Below are 23,502 nucleotides of genomic sequence, written 5' to 3'. Positions count from 1 at the left end.
ACCTAAACAATACGAGAGTACACCACAAGCGACCGTATTCAGGGTAATGGAAATAGCTGGGCACAGTTTCGATATCTTTGTCTATAAAAGCAATGTTTCAACTGCTTCGACCTTGGTATTTACAAAAGACACAGGATCAATTATTCATTATCGCCTCATAACGAAATAGTTTTTCTCGACAGCTCCTCCGGAATCCCTGCTGCTGCGGGAGCAGTTGATCACTGCTCCCGCATTTATTTATAGCCAGCTGTATGGTGCAAGAAACGACCCGAGGCGAAGGAAATTTCACACGCGGCTTTATCTTCATCCTCTTGTCATCTTAAAATTGTTCGCTTCGGTGCTCGACTTCAGGACCGAATAAGCTGGGTCCACCCGGCTTTATGCTTGGCGGAGGTGCCTCTCGATCCTCTTGCATAACCTATACCTGGAGCTCCGTACCGGTCGCCGCTTGACCCCTGCTACCGTAGTTGTGATATAAGAGGTGAACGCCGCGCTTTCGGGTCCTTCTCACTTCAACTGCCCTTGCCAGTTAGACCGTGAGCAGCATTCAACGTCACCCTTAGATGTTTTCTGGTCTCTGTGGCGACGACATTGCTGACTGGCTCGACAACTACGACTGCGGCAGTTTTTTCAGCCGATGGGACGACTCCCTTAAGCTGCTAAATGTGTCCTTTTATCTAGCGGATGTTGAAAAAAACCTGGTTTCTGAATCACGAGTCTACCATTCTGGACTGGGTCGCTTTCGAGCAATAGTTACGACAGGTTTATCCGCCCTGCTCGAACAGGGTCTGCCAAGAAAAAGCTGGGTGCCCGAGTTTAACGCTCCAATGAGGTGTACGTCTCTTACATAGAAGAGGTCCGCGCGCTTGGTCGGCTAGTTAACACCATCATGATAGAGGCCAAGCGTGTTCAGCACGTCCGGAATCTCTCGCCTTCAATGCACTGGCTCTGCGGAACCCTTCATCATTTCAACTTGCCTCAGTGAACTACAGTTAATTCGGCTCCAACCTACTTCCTGTCCTTTCACCGCCAACTCAGACCTGCGTGTCTCATTCGTGACCGCACCTGAGCGACCAGTGCCGGCAATCATTAAATAGAAGTTGGCCTCTATGGCTTCCTCCCTGTCCCCACCGGCCGCTCCAACCAACCTTGCCTACACCACTGGCGCCTCCCAGCGACTAGGCCGCCGCACTGGTCCACCCGTCGCAGCTCCTCTACTGTGCCTGGCGCAAGGCTTGCCCTCTTTGTTATTACTGCGGCTACCACTCCGTAGTCGTCGGCTCCAAAATGGACGCCGCGGTTACAATTCGTTTGAAACCGCATATCCTACCCGTTTATTAACCTCCAACCGCCGTTCGTTACCTAATTATCTCACACTTGTTATTTTCGCCGAGGTGGATGTTAGAGACCTTCCAACAGCCGCACGAAAAGAAGCAGTCCTAATCAAGAGCCAGGTAAAGAACGCTGCTCACTGCGTTAGAGCCCTGTGCCTTCATGGTACATCCAGTGTTTCACGCTTGTCATTCATCTGCTCCAGAACAGTTCCACTAATGACCTTAATTAGGCCACGTTCATCCTAGATACTTAGCTAAACATGGTAAGACTAGACAAAGAAAAGTTAAATGGGGGCTAAACACTGCTTTTCTTTCTTTCTTTCTTTGTTTATTTGTTCCTTTCTATTACAGAAAGCCGGAGCGAAAGCTAAAGGCTACAGAGCCTGACAAAGGCTTCCGCTCCGGATGACGTTCAGCGTGCAGTTTGAAAAATGTATACAAAACATACAAAAGAGCACTTCGAATCATAAACACAACGCGCAAATACAGAAATTTGATTGCATGAAACTGATTCACTCCAAATAACTATGGATAGGAAAAAGAAATACAAAAGATTGGCATTTTATTGCGGATTGCTATGTAATAAACCAACTGCAATTAATGAAACAGATGAAACATACCGCTGTAGACGATATCAATAAAACCGTTTGTTGAACTTAGTGATACAGTATAGAACACTTCCAAATAATAAAGAAAAGCACATGTAACCTGGATGTATAGCCTTTGTGAAAAGTGCAGGGGTCTGCTTCTGAGCCACTTGTAACGCATTTCCAGTGTTCCGAATCTCTTGACTGGTAATAATCTTTTTTGTCCTTCCCTTCGAATTTCCAATAATGCTAAATCAGCTCAACTACACTGCTGACAAGCAGACCCACTGGGCTCTGCACTGTAAATACAAGCATAGCCGAGCTATGCTTAATTTTGCTTTATATATTTTTGCAATGCCTATCGATCTTAACGCGCACGACCATCGATGCTTTCGATATTGACACCACTGGACTGAACGGTTGTCAGAGCGGAGTTGAGTGGACCCGATTCTTCGTGGGAACATGATGAAATTATTTTGCCATGAGGCTACCTCGAAAGAAGTATCTCAAAATGCAAGGAGCAGGAAAATATTGCTCCTGAAGCCCACTGTTATTTAGACAGCGACGAACGTGGCGGCTTATTAGCGAGTGTAGTGCAGAGTCACAAAAAAGATCTCATGAAACCGGAAAACTTCACATTGTAGGAGAAAACCTTGTAGTAAAAGGCATGACCTCAACGACCTTGCTGTTGAGTCCGTAGAAGGATCCCATCCCGCCACCGAAAACAACAACAGAGAAGGCACAACGAGGAAAAGCGAAGAAATTGTGATCGATAGTCTCTGGCTGCTTACACAGGCGGCAGTCCACACACCATGGCCCAGACGGTCCCGGAGTCAAGCTTTGAGAGGAAGGGTTGACGTCGGATGTTTACAACCTTTTGCGGGCAGTTGTACACAAATCTGTTGCACTCGCTTTAATGCAGTGTTGTCTAGACATAAAGGCGAAGTAATATTACCAAGATATCGATAGAGCAAATAAAGTCTCGAACAGAGATTTTGTTACACGCTTTCTGGCGAGCCTGTATAGGTATCCTAAATAACAGTGCAGTAAAGAAATGAACTGTGTTCGCAACTTCCCAAAGAAAGCCTCTCACATCTATGGACAGCGGACGCTAACGGAATAGGTTAAAGGGCCCTGATCGTCTCTTAAGCATAAAGACACACGGAAAGGATGGTTTTCAGTTTAAAAAAAGGAATATTTCGAAACCAGCTGATGAACAAAAAAGTGCCGTAAACTAGTCCCACTGGTCTGCAGAGAGGAACTGATTGTTTCTGCGCACTGAGGGCACCACAAAAATCTCGAAAAAAATTCTATGCATTAGCTGTACATTTTTCCTTGCTCAGTGTAGAGCTTGCATTACGTTGACGAGCTTCGAAACCAAAAATGTATTTTAAACTTTATACAAACACAGACAACTTCCTGCCCATCCAATCCTGGGTTTGTCGCCTAACTTACAAGATTTGTGAATACCAATGAGGAATACTTCTACGCTGATGCAAGGAGCTCTCAAATGCTGTAAATCTTCAGAGTCCCCAACAAATGCTTGGTTTGGTACCTTCAGTATTCTAACCGAAACCCATTTGATTCTTCAAGGCTATGAGCGGCGGCCGGACTCTTTTACAACGGCTCAGTTACGTGCAAGAGCACGCGCTTTTTTGTAATACAGAAAAGAACAACGTCATAAGTGTAAGCCAAATCATAATGTCATACTGCGTATAAGAAGCCACTTCAGTCGATATTGTCGACCCCTGACTGCTCATTGGAGGGTCAAATTCTAAAGTTAAAGCTCAGCTACTTTGGTCATCTGATGAGAAGAGAGGAGTGGCTGGAGAAAGATTTGATGTTGGGAAAGGTTGAGGGTCGCCGGAGAAGGGGTAGGCAGCGAACGCGATGGTTAGATGGCATCCTCGAGGCACTGCAGAGGAAGGTATGTGATGTTAGGAAGATAGTGAGAGACCGGAAAGTGTGGCGTGACATGGTCCATAGGGTCACGAAGAGTCGGACACGACTGAACGACTGAACTGAATAAGAAGCCGGTAGTCGCTGTGGTTTTGGTGATACTGAGACTCAACTTATGATGCGACTAACAAAGTGTAGCGGACAGTCTTGTAAAAATTGTTTAGGTGGAATAGGTTTGGTAAGCTGGTCATTAACAGTCAGTTCTGTAGTAGACACTTACAAAATAGTTGTATGCTTTAAGCGAGGCATCACTAATCTTCGCACTTTCCAAAACTGCAAACCAAAAATCATATTGCATCTTGTCAAAGATTTTGCCAGATCAACTTGGATACGAGCACACATCGCGTATTACTTTTGAAAAGGAATTAAATCACTAATTACTCCTCCCAAAAAGTAATATGACATTACATTACGACTAATTTTGTTGAGTATAGCAATTACTTTTAAGTGAATTTTAGTTTTCGTCCCTAGAAAACGAAATAAACTTAGGAAACACCTCTTTCCAGACTTTGTTCTTACCACCGAATTTCGTGCCAAAACTTCTTCAGTCCTGGAGTAGGCATCATTGCAAAAAGAGTTGAGATTGAAGCGACAAGTGTAATCAGGTACCACTGTGCCTATAGCCGACGCGACAGGGAGTGCCCAACTAGTTTTCAACTGCGTCCGTCTTGCTCCACCTGTCCGTTCTGGGGCCCCTTGACGCGTTAGACCTTGCTGCTTTGAGAACGATTGGGACTGAGTGAGCCGGTTACACAGGACACCGCAGGGGTCAGACGCAGAGCTATACTCAATTCTGTCCCCTTTTGCCAATCTGTTACGCGGGGCCAGGCTTGCCGCGCGTCATCGCTGCTTTTCTGGCACTCCACCATGTTTTCTTTTGAAACAGCTGTGGTGCTCTTTGGTAAAAGTAATTTAGAAAGGAATAAATTACTTTTGAGCGAAATTAGTGTCCATTTATTAAAATACTAAATTGCCAGATGGAAAACATTATTGCACTACAAATTACAGGGAAAGTAAATAAAGTACAGTAATTTCATTACCGTAACTAAATTTCTGTCATGTCTGAATAAGAGCTGCTTGACAGACCTCGTTGACCTCAGTTGACAGACCTAAGTTGAGGACAACCCAGAGGGCTATGTAACGAAAAATGGTAGGGGTAACATTAAGTGATAGAAAGCGTGCAGAGTGGGTCAGAGAAATAACTCAAGTTACCGACATTCTAGCGGAAATTAAGAAGAACAAATGGGAATGGGCAGGACATATAGTGCGAAGAGAACATAACCGATGGTCGCTTAGGGTAACAAACTGGATTCCAAAGGAAGGAAAGCGTAGCAGAAAGTTAGGTGGGCGGATGAGGTTAAGAAGTTCGCAGGGGTCAAGTGGATGTAGCTAGCCCAGAAATTAGAGAAATATGGGAGAGGCCCTGCAGTGGGTACAGTCAGGCTGATGATGATGATGGTGACAGAGCTCATCTTGCACTGTATCCAACGTCTCTAACACCGAAGGAGCAATATGTATAGAATTATGGACATCAGAGCTTTTGAATCGACACACTTGGTGCTGCCCTTTGTGCAAGAAAGAACATTAGCAAATATGTTCTGACCTACGTTGCTATTAGATGATACCCTTCAACAGATTTCAATCTATCTGCGTCTGTACTTTTGGAATCAGTATGATGGGACTAGCATGGGATACGGGAGGTCACGTCATAATAGCGCAGAAAACGTAGGCAGGTGCTAGGCAAGGCATAAACGTTTTATACAACGCATACCCTGGAAGAGCCCAATAAAGGCGCGGCAATGCCAACGCATACCAACTGGCCCAGATTTCAGCTTTACTACACGTTTTATAGAACTCGCTGCTTATAACAATCCGGGACAAGAGACTTCCGGCCTTTCAGAGAAGAAATGGCCAGGCTGGATCTCGACTTAACTAATAGACCCTTCAATAGAGTGCACGCTGTTCATGTTCATGCTGGAGAAAGGCTTCAGCGGACGACGGCATATCACATTCATAAACACGCCAAAACTGCCATGTGCCAGTACATCACTGCCATGTCCAATCTCTTGAGCCTCCTTGGAAGCTGGTCTCTTATCACTGACAGTGACTCGGGATGCTTGTTTCATAATGAACCATCTTGTTCACGACCTCATCTAGGCACCCTGAGATTTTCTCTGTGCTAAACTATTCCAGTGCACGCAGAAATCATTTAGCTCAAGGCGTGATATCAATATCCTCTTTCAGGAGGAAAGGATACGGTATCTTAATATGATACAAAATAACGTTGAATAGTTTCTGGAAGCTGGCCCAACTGGCAATTCACTGGCACAAATGTTCCTAGGCGCGAAGCCCGGAAGAGCGATTTGGTCGAGTGGTAACGATCCATCGCACTGAACAGCACGAGGAATCACGGGGACTGAAGAAAGGACGACAGGCGCTGGTCTCGTGTGGCCCCGTTCAGTCCCCGCGTTTTCCCCGCGCTATTCGATGCGACGAGGCCCTGCGTACTCATACGGCCGGACGAGATTGCACACGTGGACTGCTGCGTGGTTCTTTTGAGGAACATTCAGGTTCCGGCGATGAGTCCACTGCCTTGAATTAAAAAGGCCGGCTCCTATTACACTTCCCGTTATACGGTGCAGGCAGAGTCTTTTTGTTAGTTTATGAAACATTACATTTCTCCCTATTAGGCTCCGGTTGGTTGCAGACCTACCATGTTTGTTTTTCCTATACGCTCGCTTTCTGGCTTGCAACCCACAAGAAAGTTGGCCTTGCTCTGCCTGGACAATTTTTGTTTTGGCGCATATTTATTACAAAACGGAACTCCGGGGCTTGTCTGGCATTTTGTTTCTTCTGCTGCATGTTACGCGCTTTTCAACTTCCCTGCCTTTTTCTTACTATTGTTCGTCTTGTTGTTTTTGCTTCAGCGTGAATGCGGTTCGTTTAAAACCACCACTCAGTGATGAAGGGATCGTTACGTTTGGATCTCTCGTCAAACGGTTCTAAAGGGCAGGTGTTCGTTTTCTCCAGGGTTTGTTTTGAAAAGCTGCTCTTACAGTGGGTGCTAGGCACTCTTATACGCTCAAGTTTGCGTCCAACTAAGAGGTGGGCAACCTCATGAGGTCGACCTAAAGCCCAGAATAACCTCAACCTCACGGGGTGAGGTGAGGTTGAGGTGAGGTCGGCGACAGCTCGAAATATTTTGAGTGAGGTAACAAAATTGAACCTCAACCTCACGAGGTCGTCATTGTGTGAGGTCGAAATTGTGAAGTCCAGGCTTCCGAACGGCGCCCCATCTGACGCGGAGTTCGAGCGTACTGCCGCGGTGTGCCCGCGAAGACTGTTCGGTTACCCCCGTTCGGACGCGCATCCGCAGCCCCTTACCAGCTTTTGGTATTCCACCGTAATCTCCGCAGCCCGAGGACACTTCTCACTGGTCTTCTTGGAAATAGCGGCTTTTTCTTTTACGGCACGAACTCCTCGTGTGCATTCTCACCCCCCGCCCCCCCCACCAACACCCTCTGCCTTGTTTGTGCAGATGGTTGCCGCCGGCTCAAACACCCAGGAGCGCGGAAAGCACATAACTCACAGTGACCCGCGGTGTCTTTGTCGGATGCCGCAAACAAACAAACAAACAAACAAACAAACAAACAAACAAACAAACAAACAAACAAACAAACAAACAAACAAACAAACAAACAAACAAACAAACAAACAAACAAACAAACAAACAAACAAACAAACAAACAAACAAACAAACTAACAAACAAACAAACAAACAAACAAACAAACAAACAAACAAACAAACAAACAAACAAACAAACAAACAAACAAACAAACAAACAAACAAACAAGCAAGCAAGCAAGCAAACAAACAAACAAACAAAAACCGAAGAAAATTGTCTTTGCCCAAACGGCGCGGAGCAGTATACTGTTTGTCGTGTGCATGCCCGTTCCCAGGCGCTGGCGTCACGGTTGCTGCCTTACATTTGATGAATGATCCCGCTATACATTACACGGAAACTTTACAGAAACTGGTGCAGCGAAATTGTTAGAGAACGTGATACTAACAGATAAAAAAAACAGGAAAACATGAACAAACAAGGAAAACCGGCACAAGACCGTCTGAGAATTTTATCTAGGTCCCCCATTTTGAATCGTACGCTATCTTTCTATATTCTTGTCCTGTAAATTTATATTCTTACATTCTCCAGAATAACCTCTCTTTGGTCTTGTGCTGCTTGTTCCTTCTCATATATTCACAAGTGGCCCCGAACAACTGCAATGTCGAATCATTGCAGCATGGGATGAATGTACTAGCATTCCTTACATAACCAATATAGCGGTAAAACATGAAACAGGATGAGACGGACGGTACAGCTTATAAGACGCAGCTGGTATACAGGAAAGAAGCCTGCGCATGTTAACCGCTGGCAAGCCTTTATCAGGAAGGGACAAACATTACTTGGGGCTTGTATACAGTAAAGCCCTATGAAAAAAAAAAGTTTTTGCTCTGCTAAGGCTCTTTATTCATCTCTCGAATTCGAGTGAAACCAAGCAATGCAGGAAGAAGGAGATGGTAAGGGATTCTTAACTTTATAATATCAAGTCTCTCTTGTAATCTCTTACTTAGGTGCAGAGAGAAATAAAAGAAAAACATTCTCAAAGTATTGAGATGGTTTCTAACTCGAAATTTTGGAGCGTGTCCTTTTTAAAGGGCCACTGTCCAGGGTATGACGTTTTAAGCAAAGGATCTCAATGCTTCTATCGTGTAGCGGAGATAGTCTGTGCAAAGTGCTACAGTGACACGCGTGCCGCAAAGCAAAGAAAATACAAATCAAAGCTCTCTCATGCTCTCCTTCGGGAAGCCAGCTTCCCAGTTCCCTGCGCTGGCCCGTCGAGCCGCAGCAATGACGTATTTGTCGCAAACGACATTCATTGGTCCGTCTCGCTGACTGACGGGAGAAGGATGGGCGTACACCACTAATTGTGTCCACCGCTCGCTGCTGCACGCTTTTCCCTCGCCCGTTTCGTTTTCGCGCACGCGGAGAGTACCACCATCACCACCCCCCTGCCCCGAGTCCGTTCTGTGTGCTGCGCCGTTTCTACAGCCTTCCCTTCTTTCGTGCAGCCTACCGCACACGCACTGCTTCACGCTCGTCTGCAGTTCACGTTCACGACCTATACGCGAGTGACGTTCTCCACAAAACGCCCCACCTCTGGCCAAACGCGAAGGAGGAAGGGGAATTTGGCTTACGGAGGCTAGACGACCGGGCAGTAGAGTGAAAAACCTCTGAGAGGGAACGGAAGGAAAGGGAAGCGCAGAATCGGTTGATTGCGGTGGCTGTAACTCCGTTATTAATTACTCTTTTCAAAAACGTTTTGCGGCCTTGCGTTGTGGGGACGAAGCCTCACAGCCACCACGGAAAAAAATATTTTGACCGGAAGGTGGACAGTGGGCCTTTAAGGCGAAAGCCTGTAATGCCTCATACTGTCATTAGCAAATGTGCCCGCGTTTCGGGTGTCTGCCTTATATGGACATATGCCAATCACTATTGAATGGATACTTAATCAGTAGCAATCAGATCATATCGGGACATGATTTAAGGCATTTTCAAGATAATTTTATGATAATTTATGACTAATAATAAAATTGTTAAGCAGATGGCCATAGGAACCTATGCATTTGGAGGTCACCGTAACTATCGCTAACCATCACTTACTAGTTAAGGGGTGTTTAATTAACACTAACCAGTCATTAATTAGTACTCAGAAAGTGCGTCATGGTTAACTATCACTGACCAATAGCAATGGTTAGACGTTTCGAGACGTCCATAGACGTCACATGATGACGTCATCGGTCGTGACGTCATCATGACGTCACACCCGCTCATGTCTAATAACCCGAAGGGATAATGACGTCACATCCGGTCATGACCTCATGACTGGTACTGACGTAACCAGGAGATTCACGCATATACGAAGCTGACACGTCGACACCTCCGGGCGTTCGATCCAGGCGTCCGTGCGCCCCCTTTCATTTGGCGCTTCCTCGTACGCCGCACCACAGAGCATATATAGAAATAGATGCAGCACAGTAGGCATCAGCGGCGTTTAAAAATGTCGCAGTACCTGTCCCAATTCTAGTCAAACACAAACAACGGTCTCGCAGTCAATGCCTAAACAGCGCGGCAGGGACGACTTCCGCCTTGAAGCCCTTTAGTGAGCCAAAGTTCTCAGTGAATGTCTTTTGGGCTGCCATCTGTTCGAGACGGACAAATCATTCGGACGAAAATTTTCGTGGTCAGATGTCGGGGTAATATATTCAGACATTCGTTTCTTTTTAATCAATTGAGATATACGTGAACGAAACCGATTACATGCTAGAACTGAGGATTGCAGTACTAAGTCGATGCCTCACCCCTTCTATACGCTCTGAAAAGCGCAGCTGTCATGTTCTGCCTTTAGTGTTCAACATTTGTTAGTACTTTCGGCAACATGTTATTTCTTTTTATATAAATTTCTTGTATGTAATCAATTACGTTCGCGCGCTGCGCAACAGAGGACAGGGTCTTTCTTTGGCATCTTTCCAGAGGCCCATAGCACAATCCTCCTTTCCACTTACGGCAGGGTCGTTTAGTTTTTCTGTTTTATTGTTGCAAGTATTGCAAAGCGCAATGTAGTCTCTAAAAGCGGAGCCGACACACATACACCACTGCCTTTGGTGTGTATTGGTGACAGTTCGGCATTCACCGTATGAGCAAAACCAGATGCTTAGAGATGGACGGCGAAGGGAGGAGCGTGTGCACAGCAGGGAGCGCGGTCGCTCCCGGTTGCGTTCTCGCCTCCTTTCTGTCGTTCTTGCCTTTATTTTACGTTTATGTGCTATAACATATACGACACTGGCGGGGAAATAACTTCTCTGGATGCACTTGTGGTGCACGCGGCTAAGCAGCTTCGGAGACACCACCGTGAATTTTATTAGTTTAGCCTTTAAAGGAAAACAAGTGAATATCACAAAGAAGCTCGTCTCAGACTTTTGGCGAAAATGTATCCAGGATTCTGTTCGGAAGTACAAGTATTTATATCGTCTTTTTGTTTTGGACACGGCTGGGAGTTGGACAGATATTGCTCAGACGAAGTTTGACGGGCGAGCCGATGTGCGCGACAGCAAAGTGGTTCATATTTAACCCTTTTGCCCAGGAGGGGCCCCTGCGAATGCGAGTGACAACGGACGAATCCCAGAGCTCCGCTGATTTCGTGCCTTTACCCTAGACAGTGAGACCCTACAATAATTTCATTACTATCACCGGTTTCCTGAAGACGAGCGGAATCCAGGGACACCAACCAGAAGTATGTACAACGAGTTTTGACCATTTTAGGTCAACTTTTTCCCGCGACAAAGCCAGATGCATCGCTAGGTCTACTGCGCCGCGCCGAAGAATACGGAGCTCCGCGTCGCAGTAGCGTTCGCCACCTGCGTCGCAGCAGCGTTCGCCAGCTGGGCTGCGTCGTCGACCATGCCCGCGCACCGTAGTTCGCAATGAGGGTTAGCGTAGAAGACATCCCAATTTCTCGAGAAGAATTAGAAGTCCGTGACTGGTTGACTAAAGTTAACAAGCTCCGGGAAGCGCGAACAACATCAGGGCATGCCGCGCCATTTTTCCCTGGAGACAAAGCGGGAACGAACCAAGCGTCCCATATTAACAATGGGCTAAGTGCGAAGATGGCAGCTGAACTCACGCCTCGGCGGCGAGGACGCATAGCCATGAAATCTGTAGCTTCGAACCAACCTCGCTTACCCAGAAACGCTCTCAAGCTGATTGTGCGTCCACGCGGTGGACTACTACTCTCGAAGATTACACCCTACCAACTACTGAAAGCGATTTGCACGGTTGCTCACTTCACCAGGGACATTGTTCGTCACGAAGACCTTATACAAGCTAACCTGATTCAGAATGCTTTCGCGTACTGCACCCCAGTCGCCGAAAGAGCTGAACGGATCATGCAACGTAAAGAAATCACCGTCGACAAGGCGTATGAGACATCCGTGTACTGTGCTCCAGATGATAGTTCGAGCAGTGGTGTGATTCGCGGCGTCGACCTCCGACTGAATCGAAATACAATTCAAGCAGAGTTACAAGACAACCGCAACTCACCCATGGTAGACTTTCGGCGGCTCGGGAACACCACCGCAGTGCTCATCACGTTCGCTCAGCGCCAAGTGCCTACCTGGGTCTACTTTTACAATAGTCGCCACAGATGCAACTTATTCATGAAGAAGTACGAGGTGTGCTATCGCTGTGGCGAGCCCAGGCATCGAGCCGATGTTTGTACAAGCACAACTATCAACTGCAGAGGTTCTGGACTATCCAATGCTACCAGCGAACACATGTGCAAACCAATCTGCCGCCTGTGCGGCAAGGAACATCTCAAGGGCGATAGTTGCTGCAGGGAAATCTTCAGGACTCTTTACGAAGTCAAGCGCAGGAAGTGGGAGAAAATTCGGAATGCTGAGGCAGATAAACTTAAGACCCAAGAGACCACCAAGCGGATCACGTCCCAGCGCACCAGCCGATGGGACTGGCAACGCTCCTATAGCCAGCAGCGGCGGCCCCAAGACCGCTCGAGCTCTTTTCCATCGCTCAAGTCTCCCTCTCAACGGATGGGGTCTCAGGAGACCTCCCAGACCAGACCCGGGCCACCTGCAGTCGTCCAGCAGACACGGGCCTCTCCTCATCCTCTGCAGCAGCAACCTGGGTCTACACCATTTCTACCCGATCTACGAGAACGTCAAGTACCGGTGAGTACGCAGGAAGGGACTCCCACTACTCTAGACACACACGAAGCGATTATGGAACTGACAGCAGTCATCCAACAACTGATACTCAGAGTAGAGGCTCCCGAAAAGCCAACGGCCACACTTATTCCGTCTCCCCCGTATCCACAGGGATCACCTCAGTCAGTACCTATGGATATCACTCCTCTCAACTGATCCGCACAAAAACCCAAAGCAACGTCCGACGCCGACTCACCCGCGGAGGGTTGGCAGGCGCGTTTTGCCAAAGTTGAGGAAAGCTGCGACCTCATTCAAACTCGCATCAAGGCTTTAGAAGCACACATCGAACGATCACTCCACAAAGTAGCTCAGAAGTCAAACAACAATTTCAGATTCTGAGCAAAGCTATAGAAGCACAGGGCAAACTCCTCGCTGCCGTGGTACCCGCGGCCCCTGCGCCGACACCTGTTCCAACCCCACAACATTCCCAGCCTAATCATGGTGAGCAGCTCGGGTAACACCACCATCTGGCAGTGGAACTGTCGTGGGTTCACGCGTAAGCGCCCGGTCCTCCAGAATTCCTCACCGCGAGTGATCGCCCTGAACTAATAGCTCTCCAGGAATGCTACAAGAACACGAAGCTTGCCTATCGGAATGAATAAAACCTCGAATAGCCATTCTCGTCAAACGTAATCTCACTGTCCTCTAACACAATTTAGATCAACTTTCACAAAATAAGACGTTTTATAAATATTACCTTGACCCTCGCGTAAACGTCGCACTAGTCTGTTTATAATTAATGTCTACAGCCCTCCCCGAGCCCATAAGGATATTTTCGGTCCGCTTTTCATCAAAGCCCAGCAGCTGACGTAGGGGCAACCCCTCATCCTCGGTGACTTCAATGCGCATCACCGCGCTTGGGGTTACCACCACCACTCTGCTAAAGGCCGACGCCTTTGGAATGACTGGCATACGCCCCAGCGGACCCTTATCACGAACGTGTCCTACCCCACTAGACACGGTACGGGCCTACACTATAATACAACGCCGGATCTTGCCTTTACGACCTCCGGAGTTAGAGACTTGGTGGCACACTCACGAAAAGTTTGGGAGTGATCACTGCGTGCTCGAAATCGTGATACACGAGCCCACCAGGCAATGTACGCGGCCGGCTCAGGTGATTGACTAGTGCTCCTTCCGGATGCACAGGAAACAGAAGGACAAATATCCCGCTATTAGTGATATGAAGGCGTGGACAACCGAAATTGTAAAACAAGTGGCCGAAGCCACACAAACCGTCGAGTTAGAGGACAGTGTCCCACACTGAGACCGCTTCTACACCCGTCTGTGGGCGCGCAAGAAGTCGCTCGAAGCTCTACTCGCCACTCGGAAATGGGACCGCGATATCCGACAGAGACTGGCGCGCGCACGCACGAATATCGAGAACTATGCAATTGAACTCACTCTACAGAGCTCGATCTGTGATCAGATGAATAAGACTTGAAACGCTCTTAACACATGGAGTCTCCTTCGACGTTTACTTGACCCAGCTGGAGGCAAACTACAAACACGTCAACAGCTAGAGTGAATCTTCCACCAGTATCCTGGCACGTCAGACGAGCTCAAAACTTACATCCGCCCCGAACCAACAACTAAACCCCCCTTCTATCAGGGCACGGACAATCCTGGCCTAGACGCTCCAATCACGTTTGCGGAGGTCCGAGCAGAAATCAATCGCCTCAAGACGACTTCGGCGGCTGGCCTCGACCGCATTTCAAATAAAATGCTTAGGAAACTAGACGACGCATCCATTCATGCTCTTACCGACTATTTTAAAGAATGTTGGGCCAGTGGTACCATCCCTCAGGAGTGGAAATGCGCCAATCTAGTCCTCATCCCCAAGCCGGGCAAACCATCAACTTTGACCAACCTCCGTACCATCTCTCTCACATCCTGCGTTGGGAAGCTGATGGAACACGTTATCCAGACCAGACTCTCACGATACCTCGAGACAATCATCTTCTACCAGACACATTGTTCGGCTTCCGCCCTCATTTAGCGGCCCCGGGCATTATGCTTTTTCTCCATAATCAGGTAGTCATGAGACGCACACTAGACACGAAAGTCATCGTCGGCCTCGATGTTGCCAAGACATTCGAGAACGTCCTCCATGAAGCGATTCTTGAACAACTTCAGACTCTCGGTGTGGGACATCACACGTATGCGTACATCCGTTACTCTCACCGACGGCGCAGTGCAACTTAAAGTCGGAACGGGAGATCCTTCTATTATCTCTCCGTGAAACCGTGGCTCACCGCAAGGCTCCGTACTTTCGCCGATGCTGTTTAACGTTGCACTGATAGGCCTGCCCATGCTACTGGCCGACATACCCCACCTGCATCACAGCCTTTATGCTGACGACCTCACACTTTGGATCACGCGCGGCAGTGACGGCCAGATTGAAGAGACTCTACAGACGGCCATCGAACGGATCGGAGATTATCTAAGTACAGTTGCCCACACCTGCTCGGCGACAAAGTCATAGTATATCACCATCCCTTCCTCGGGACGACGTCCTCCAAAGATACTTCCTGACATCAACCTCCAGATGAAAGGAAACCCGATTCCTCGCACAGATCACATCAGGATCTTGGGCTTGCACCTACAGGCCAACCGCAGTAACATCATCACGCTCCAACGCATCGACCAGTCGGTGGTACAGATCGGACGCCTCCTTAAGCGAATCTCCAACAAGCTTCAATGCAAGTGAGAGTCCAACCTCATGCGCCTCGTTCAAGCTTTCATCTGCTCCCGCATCACCTACTCTGGGCTCTACCTACGTCTCACCTGTGCCGAAAGCGAACGGCTAGAGGCGTCAGTTCGAAAAGCGTGCAAGACGGCCCTAGGTCTTCCCATGTTCACAGCTAACGTAAGGTCATGACTCTCGGAATCTCCAACACCGTGAGCGAACTGATTGAAGCAACCCTCACCGCCCAGTATGAGCGGCTCTCACTCGCACACGCTGGCCGACCGGTACTGCAGCAAGTTGGGATCGAGAGCGGCCCCAATTTATGCTGAACTTACACCGGAATATCGTATAAATCTCCGCATCCCTACCATTCCCAAACGAATGTACTTGGAACACCACGCCGAGAGAAGGGCCGACCGGGCTCGCCAATTCGAAAAACGCTTCAGCGGACGTCCGGACGTCACGTATACGGACGCCTCTTATTATCCAGTGAGGCCAGCGATGGTGGCGGTAGCTCGCACCCCTCACCGCAGCTGGTACCCAGCCTGCAGCATTCGCAATGCAGAAACAGTCACCGCAGCTGAGGAGGTTGGCATTGCGCTAGCGCTAGCCGACCCTAATACCAAAATCGTCATCAGTGATTCTCAACAGGCTATTCGCAACTACGATGCTGGCCGTATCTCTTGCCAGGCATTACACATTCTACTTTAGACTGCACCCTCTTCCACATCTCGCTTACTTCTTTGGGCTCCAGCCCACGAGCCGCTCAGCGGAAATGCCCTGGCGCACACTTTCGCTCGAGATCTCAGCTGTCGAGCCGAGTGTATGATCAGCCACCGTGCTTTCCCTGAGACTAATATCTCACGCGCTTCTCTACTCACCACTTACACGGACATAATCCAGCACTACCGACTCGAACGATGCTCATATACTCCCGCACACCACGATCTAACAAGACGTGAGGCCGTCCAATGACTGAAACTACAAACTGGCAGCTTCCCACACCCTCTCTTATACAGTACGATCTTTCCGGAACAGATAGCCCCCATGTGCAAACACTGCTCAACTCCGGCCACTCTCATACACATGACGTGGACATGTACACACTACAACACAGCCAACTCAAAACACCCTAGAGACGTGGGAATCCCTCCTGCGTACTTCTGAGCCAGCAGACCAACGCCGTCTTATCCAGCGCGCGGTGGAGGCCACGACATCCCCAGGGATCCCCGCCGACCTTCTTTAAACCAGCGCAACCGGTCATTTGACTAGTCCCCTGTTTTTTGGCGCAATAAATGAGTTCACTACCACCGCTGCCCATCTGTACCGATCCTTGTAATTTTTTAATGAAGGCGTGGTGTTCGAAGTAGCAATTTAGCCAATTCTTGCAATACGGCACGGGATCACAGTTATCGACAAACATGTAGGACACTGAAGTCATCTTCACCGCCGCTTGAAGGGAAGACGCGTATAAGGGGAAAGGAACGAGCCGGTTGGGACCTCATAACATCAGCAGCATTCTCTTTTCAACTTTTTGAAGGTATTCCTATTTGTGCCTAATTTAATGTATTCGGTCGCGAGACAACGTACGGTTAAATAAATGAAAACTTGACAACCATGAATATTTTTTTACTGAGTTAAGAAAAAGCGCATATCGTCATTGTCGTCATTATATATTGTCAACCGCATTTGTCTCTTCAGTATATAAAAAGAACTGGCTTGTTTTATTCCTAACACGAATCTTATTAACGTGAGTCGGATGGGATTAACTCTTTATATTGCATTATGGGCCCATGCGTAGTAATATGGTACTTACGCAGGCCATAGGACGAAACCGACTTAAAAAAAGGGTAGGCAAGGAGTGGAAGAGGATTGCCACTTTAGTGCAGAGTTAGACATGAAGTCTCCGGAGTTCTGCTTTTATCCGGGATATTAATTGTTGTATAAAATTAAGAATAAGATACGACCTTCATACCGCAAACCCTTGGCTTGCCTTTATATCCCAGGATTATAGAGAAAGGTATATTTGCTTTTAGTTATGGTTTAATTCAATGAATAATTGTTTTTTGAGGTCGAGCGCCCGACCTCAACCTCACAATTTGAGTTTTAGGTGAGGTTGAGTGAGGTCGCCAACGGTCACCTGAAAAGTGAGGTGAGGTTGCTTGGAGGACCTCAACCTCAAATGCTGAGGTTGAGGTTAGTGAGGTTACCAAATTTTTTTTGTTTTTTGAGTTTGAGGTGAGGTCGAGGTCTTTGAGGTCAAATGCCCACCTCTGGTCTAACTTGATAATTTGTCCATCACACGAACTTCATTTAGTTTCGATGCCTGAGAGCAGCCATCTTAATTTGATGGTGGCGCCCCGTATGATCCAAACTGGGAAAGTCCGCTCCGGCTCCCCTTGTCGCCATCTTGGGCTGTGCGTACGCTGTTGATGCTGCGGTAAATGGCTATTTCGGGGTACTCGTAAAAGCTATCCGACACCTTGGTGCTACTTTGCGTTTTGTTTAAGCGCGCCAGCAAACCGTATACCATCCGTTTAGCATGGCGGCAGCTGTTGGAAACAACACTAGCGGCCGGGGCGACAGCGAAGGGTTGTGCTCCGATTCCGCAGTCCGAATTGTTAACTGTGTGGATGTATGTCTTGTATCTTTCACGATACATGTATTTTCAATTATATTTTATAATCGCAATGGTAACTACACACAAACGCCCAGCGAATGAATCGTACGAGCAGCTACCGAACGCGAAATACAGATACTATACGAATGATGCTTTCCAGGCATCGCCGCATTGATTTAACGTGAATTTCGACCCAATTCACATCGTGCATTTGCTCTCGACAGTGCATATTTATAGTCGATGCTGCGCTGCTTTCACTTCGCATTAAAGGCACGGGCAGCGTTCACCGCGATTACGCCGCTAACCGCTGCTATCGCGTACCGAGTTTGGCCAAAGCATGCGTGTCTGAGGTTAGTCGGCGACCGATTGCGAAAAACATACGATCGAGCTGTCCTGCTTCAACAGTGTATACTTTCAAGTTAAACCACGGTTCAAGAACAGCACATAAAAGAATTAGTGTCTAAAGTACCATTCGCCGGCGTTTTCATGCAGCCTTGGTGTACGTCCGGTCGCATCCTCGTCCCGACGTGGCAGCATCGTTTGCACGACGTATTGTTGAGCAAAACGTCGAAAAACGTGAGCTCTCAGCTGCAACATCAACGAAGGCGACGAATTCGCAGCACGTATAGCAGCGCTTACGAAAGCGGCGCCGACCGAGGGCGCGGCGGACGACGGCACTATCTAGAGTGGAAAATAGACCTTTGTATTTGGCCTTCCTGGACATAAACGGGGCGTACGACAACGTAAGCAGGGAACTCCTGTGGAACATATTAAAAGAAGAAGGTATCGGTTATGAGATAATAGAGTTCCTACAGGAAATATACCGGGATAACAAAGTAGAAATTACGTGGGAAGGGATAAGAAGTACGGAAGATGTCAAAGTATGCAAAGGATTAAGACAAGGCTGTCCTTTATCACCGCTGCTGTTCATGCTTTATATGATAAATCTGGAACGGAGGATACAAGACAGTAACCAAGGTTTTAACCTGTCATATAGATTAGGTGTAAAGGCGGTAGAGCAGCGCCTCCCCGGTTTGATGTATGCAGACGATATTGTGCTGCTAGCTGAGAGTCTGGAAGAATTGCAATCTCTGGTTAAGTATTCCGGAGACGAAGGGGACGTTCTAAGCTTCAGTTATAGCGCAGTTAAGTCGGGTCTGATGATTTTCAACGGCTAAACTAATCAGGGGCTTAAAATACAAGGCTATGAAATACCTAGAGTAGCAGAATATAAATATCTGGGGGTATGGGTAAACGAAGGATTGGCATACATAGGAAAGCATGAGCAATCACTTAAGGCCAAAGGGCGAAGGAATGCCGGAATAATGAAGCATAAGGCATTGTGGGGATACAATAGGTATGAGGTTTTGAGGGGTATTTGGAAAGGAATTATGGTGCCCGGACTAACTTTCGGAAATGCGGTTTTGTGCCTAAAATCAGAGGTACAGTCGACATTAGATCCATTGGACGATTAGCACTAGGTGCCCACGGCAAAACTACAAATGAGGCGGTACAGGGAGATATGGGCTGGGCATCTTTCGAAGTACGGGAAGCTCAGAGTAAAATATTATATGAGGAACGCCTGAGGAAGTTGGACAGTAACAGATGGGCAGCTAAAGTATTTAAATACCTGTACTTAAAAAGCGTTGACTCACAATGGAGGAAGAGAACTAGGAAACTAACTAGTAAGTATGCTAGTCACAAGGACGGAGAAATAAAGAGCATTAAGCAACAGGTGAAAAACACAGAAGGTAAAAATTGGATTCCCTTCATGGATCACTGCCTTGTCGTGGCGGAGGGGCTTGCGAAACTCGATGAAGTCGTGAGCTCTGCTGTGTAGGGCCACCCAACATAGACAGGTCACGGCAGAGAGTTCTGACAAAATGTGATTCACTGGAGAAGGTAATGGCAACCCACTCCAGTATTTCCTGCCAAGAAAACCCTATGGCCAGTCACAATACCATTAATGATATGGCGCCGGAAGATGAGCCCCCCAGGTTGGAAGGCGTCCCGCATGTTACTGGGGATGAACAAAGGGCGATTCCTAGTAGCTTCAGGACGAATGAAGCGGCTGGGCTAAAGCCAAAAGGACGCTCAGTTGTGGATGTGTCGGGAAGCGACCGGAAAGTCCGATGTTGCAAGGAGATATATCACATAGCAACATGGAATGTAAGATCTATGACGCAAGGTAAACTGGATGTCGTCAAGCGAGAAATGGACAGATTGAACATTGATATCTTGGGTATCAGCGAGCTCAAGTGGACCGGAATGGGAGAATTTAACTCCGGCGACCATTATGTCTTTTATTGTGGGCACGAGTCCAAGAGAAGGAATGGGGTCGCTCTCATAGTAAACAGAAGAATGGGCAAAACAGTGCTAGGGTACAACCCCCAAAACGACCGAATGATTTCACTTCGGATCCAAGGTCACCCTTTCAACATTACAGTTATCCAAGTCTATGCACCGACCACTACTGCCGAAGAAGCTGACGTTGAGAGATTTTATGCGGACCTACAATGCCTTTTAGACCGCACCCCATCATCAGACGTCGTTTTTCTCATAGGAGACTGGAATGCTAAGGTCGGGAGCGAAGAAATATCCGGAATTATAGGCAAGTTCGGTCTTGGCGAGCCAAATGAAGCTGGGCAGAGGCTAGTTGAGTTTTGTCAAGAAAACAACCTGACCATAGCGAATACTCATTTTCAACAGCACAAGAGGCGCCTGTACATATGGACTTCACCGGACGGTCTGTACAGGAATCAGACCATTTATATTCATTGCCGGCAGAGATGGAGAAGCGCTATACAAGCAGTAAAAACAAGGCCTGGGGCCGATTGTGGCACCGATCATCAGCTTCTTGCTGCCAAAATTAAGCTTCGATTGAGGAAAACGCAGAAAACTAGTAGGCCTTTCAGGTATGATCTGGATCAAATTCCATTAGAATATGCTGTGGAAGTGAGGAATCGATTTCAAGAATTAAATCTAGGAGACAGAGAGCCCGAAGAGATGTGGACTGATGTTCGTGATATAATACAAGAAGTTGCTACTAAGGTAGTTCCAAAGCAAAAGAAATGCAAGAAAGCAAACTGTTTATCTGAAGAGGCTTTGCAAATAGCTGAGGAAATTAGGATGGCAAAAGTTATGGGGGAAAGAAAAAGATACAATGTTCTCAAAGCGGATTTTCAGAAAATAGCAAGGAAAGATAAGAATGCCTTCCTGAACATCCCGTGCCAAGCCGTTGAGGACAACAGCCAATTAAGGAACACAAGAGCTCTGTATAAGACAATCAAAGATATCAAAGGAAGCTACTGTGCTAAGCTGGGCGTGATAAAGGACAAACGAGGCAAGGACCTCACTGAAGCCTCAGAGATAAAGAAGAGGTGGCAGGAATACACAGAAGAACTGTACGAGAAGGACCCGAATGTGCAAACCCAACATAAGGCGGTTGTGATTACTGATCTCGAGCCGGGCATCCTGAAGAGTGAAGTTGAATGGGCCTTAGCCAGCTGGCGGAATTGATGGCAATCCAGCTGAGTTGCTTCAAAACCTCAACCATGACGCTGTTAACATTCTGGATACGTTATGTCAAGATTTGGACAACCCTACAGTGGCCACAGGATTGGAGGAGGTCAGTTTACATCCCCATTCCAAAGAAAGGCAGTGCCAAAGATTGTTCCAACTACCGCACGATCGCGCTTATTTCGCATGCTAGCAAGGTGATGTTGAAAATCCTGCAAGGTAGGCTGCAGCAGTATGTGGATCGGGAGCTTCCGGACGTGCAAGCTGGGTTTCGCAAGGGCAGAGGAACTAGAGAGCAAATTGCCAACCTTCGCTGGATCATGGAAAAAGCAAGAGAGTTCCAGAAACCCATCTACTTCTGCTTTATTGATTATGCGAAAGCGTTTGACTGCGTAGATCACAGCAGATTGTGGCAAGCTCTCCAAGAGATGGGAGTTCCAATTCACCTCATCTGTTTCCTCAGGAACCTGTATGAAGGGCAAGAGGCCACAGTCAAAACTGGGCATGGTCTTACTGATTGGTTTCCGATTGAGAAAGGAGTGAGGCAAGGCTGCATACTGTCGCCCTGCCTATTTAACCTATATGCAGAGTGCATCATGAGGAAGGCCGGTCTGGACGAGTCTTCAGCTGGAGTGAAGATTGCTGGAAAACGTATCAACAACTTTAAATATGCGGATGATACCACTTTAATGGCAGAAAGTGAAGTGGAACTCAAGAGACTTCTGATGCTCGTACAAGAAGAGAGTGAGAAGTTTGGGCTTAAACTGAACATTAAAAAGACAAAGATCATGGCGTCTTGCCCTATCAAGTCCTGGAGCATCAATGGACAAGAAGTGGAAGCTGTGACAGATTTTCTCTTCTTGGGCTCCAAGATTACCTCGCAAGGAGACTGCAGCCATGAAATTAGGAGACGCCTGCTTCTGGGAAAGAGAGCAATGGTTAGTCTTGACCGCCTAGTAAAGAGCAGAGACATTAGTCTGCCAACCAAGATCCGTATAACTCGTGCTATGGTCTTTCCAGTTGTGATGTATGGATGCGAGAGTTGGACTGTGAAAAAGGCTGACCGCCGAAGAATTGACGCGTTTGAATTGTGGTGCTGGCGAAGACTCTTGAGAGTTGCTTTGACTGCCAGAAGATCAAATCAGTCGATATTGTCGACCATAAACCCTGACTGCTCATTGGAGGGTCAAATTCTAAAGATAAAGCTTAGCTACTTTGGTCATCTAATGAAAAGAGAGGAGTCGCTGGAGAAAGATTTGATGTTGGGAAAGGTTGAGGGTCGCTGGAGAAGGGGTAGGCAGCGAACGCGATGGTTAGATGGCATCCTCGAGGCACTGCAGATGAAGTTATGTGATGTTAGGAAGATGGTGAGAGACCGGAAAGCGTGGCGTGACATGGTCCATAGGGTCACGCAGAGTCGGACACGTCTGAACGACTGAACGACTGAACTGAACTGAAAAATTGGATAAATTCGATGGAAAAGAAACAGAGTGTGGAATTGTACCGAAAGTGGAAAATGCAGATCAGGAAGGAAGATTTCTTTGATAACTCAAGAGGCAGTGCCCTATTTTTTGAAGCTAGATCAGGGTGCCTTAGAACACGCAGCTACAAAAAGAAATTTGACAGTATAGATGACGCATGTGCTGTATGTGGTAACGCCAGTGAAACAATTGACCATATTATAATCGAATGTAATGGTATCCATCCGGAAGTCGATGCAGGCGCAATCACTGTTCCTGTAGCTCTGGGGTTTAGAGATACCAGTGGCCGAGGGAATAAACCCGTGGTGGAAACTAGCAAAAAACGACTGGAAGATTGGTGGCTTAACAGCAGAGAAGTGACATAATGTTAGTAATGTAGAAACAAAAATTTATTAAATAGAATGATGGTTTAGGTAACCAATCTAAATCAACAATTAAGATATAGGGAGAAAAATGAGCATGATAGCTACTGCT

General features: G+C 47.3%; 1 protein-coding gene and 1 pseudogene across 1 annotated transcript in view; both read left to right on the top strand.

Moving 5' to 3' along the window:
- The window catches only part of LOC146206813 (cholecystokinin receptor type A), a 67,709-nt gene that overhangs the window by 30,579 nt on the left and 13,628 nt on the right, over positions 1–23,502 (top strand). The gene's annotated exons all lie outside the window — the stretch shown is intronic.
- On the top strand, positions 14,500–16,654 carry LOC146206814 (uncharacterized; annotated as a pseudogene).

This window comes from Amblyomma maculatum, chromosome 1, assembly GCF_055883805.1.
Source record: "Amblyomma maculatum isolate TAMU_Amacu chromosome 1, ASM5588380v1, whole genome shotgun sequence".
In the NCBI taxonomy this organism is placed as follows: domain Eukaryota; kingdom Metazoa; phylum Arthropoda; class Arachnida; order Ixodida; family Ixodidae; genus Amblyomma; species Amblyomma maculatum.
This window is presented reverse-complemented; position numbering and strand designations above follow the sequence as displayed.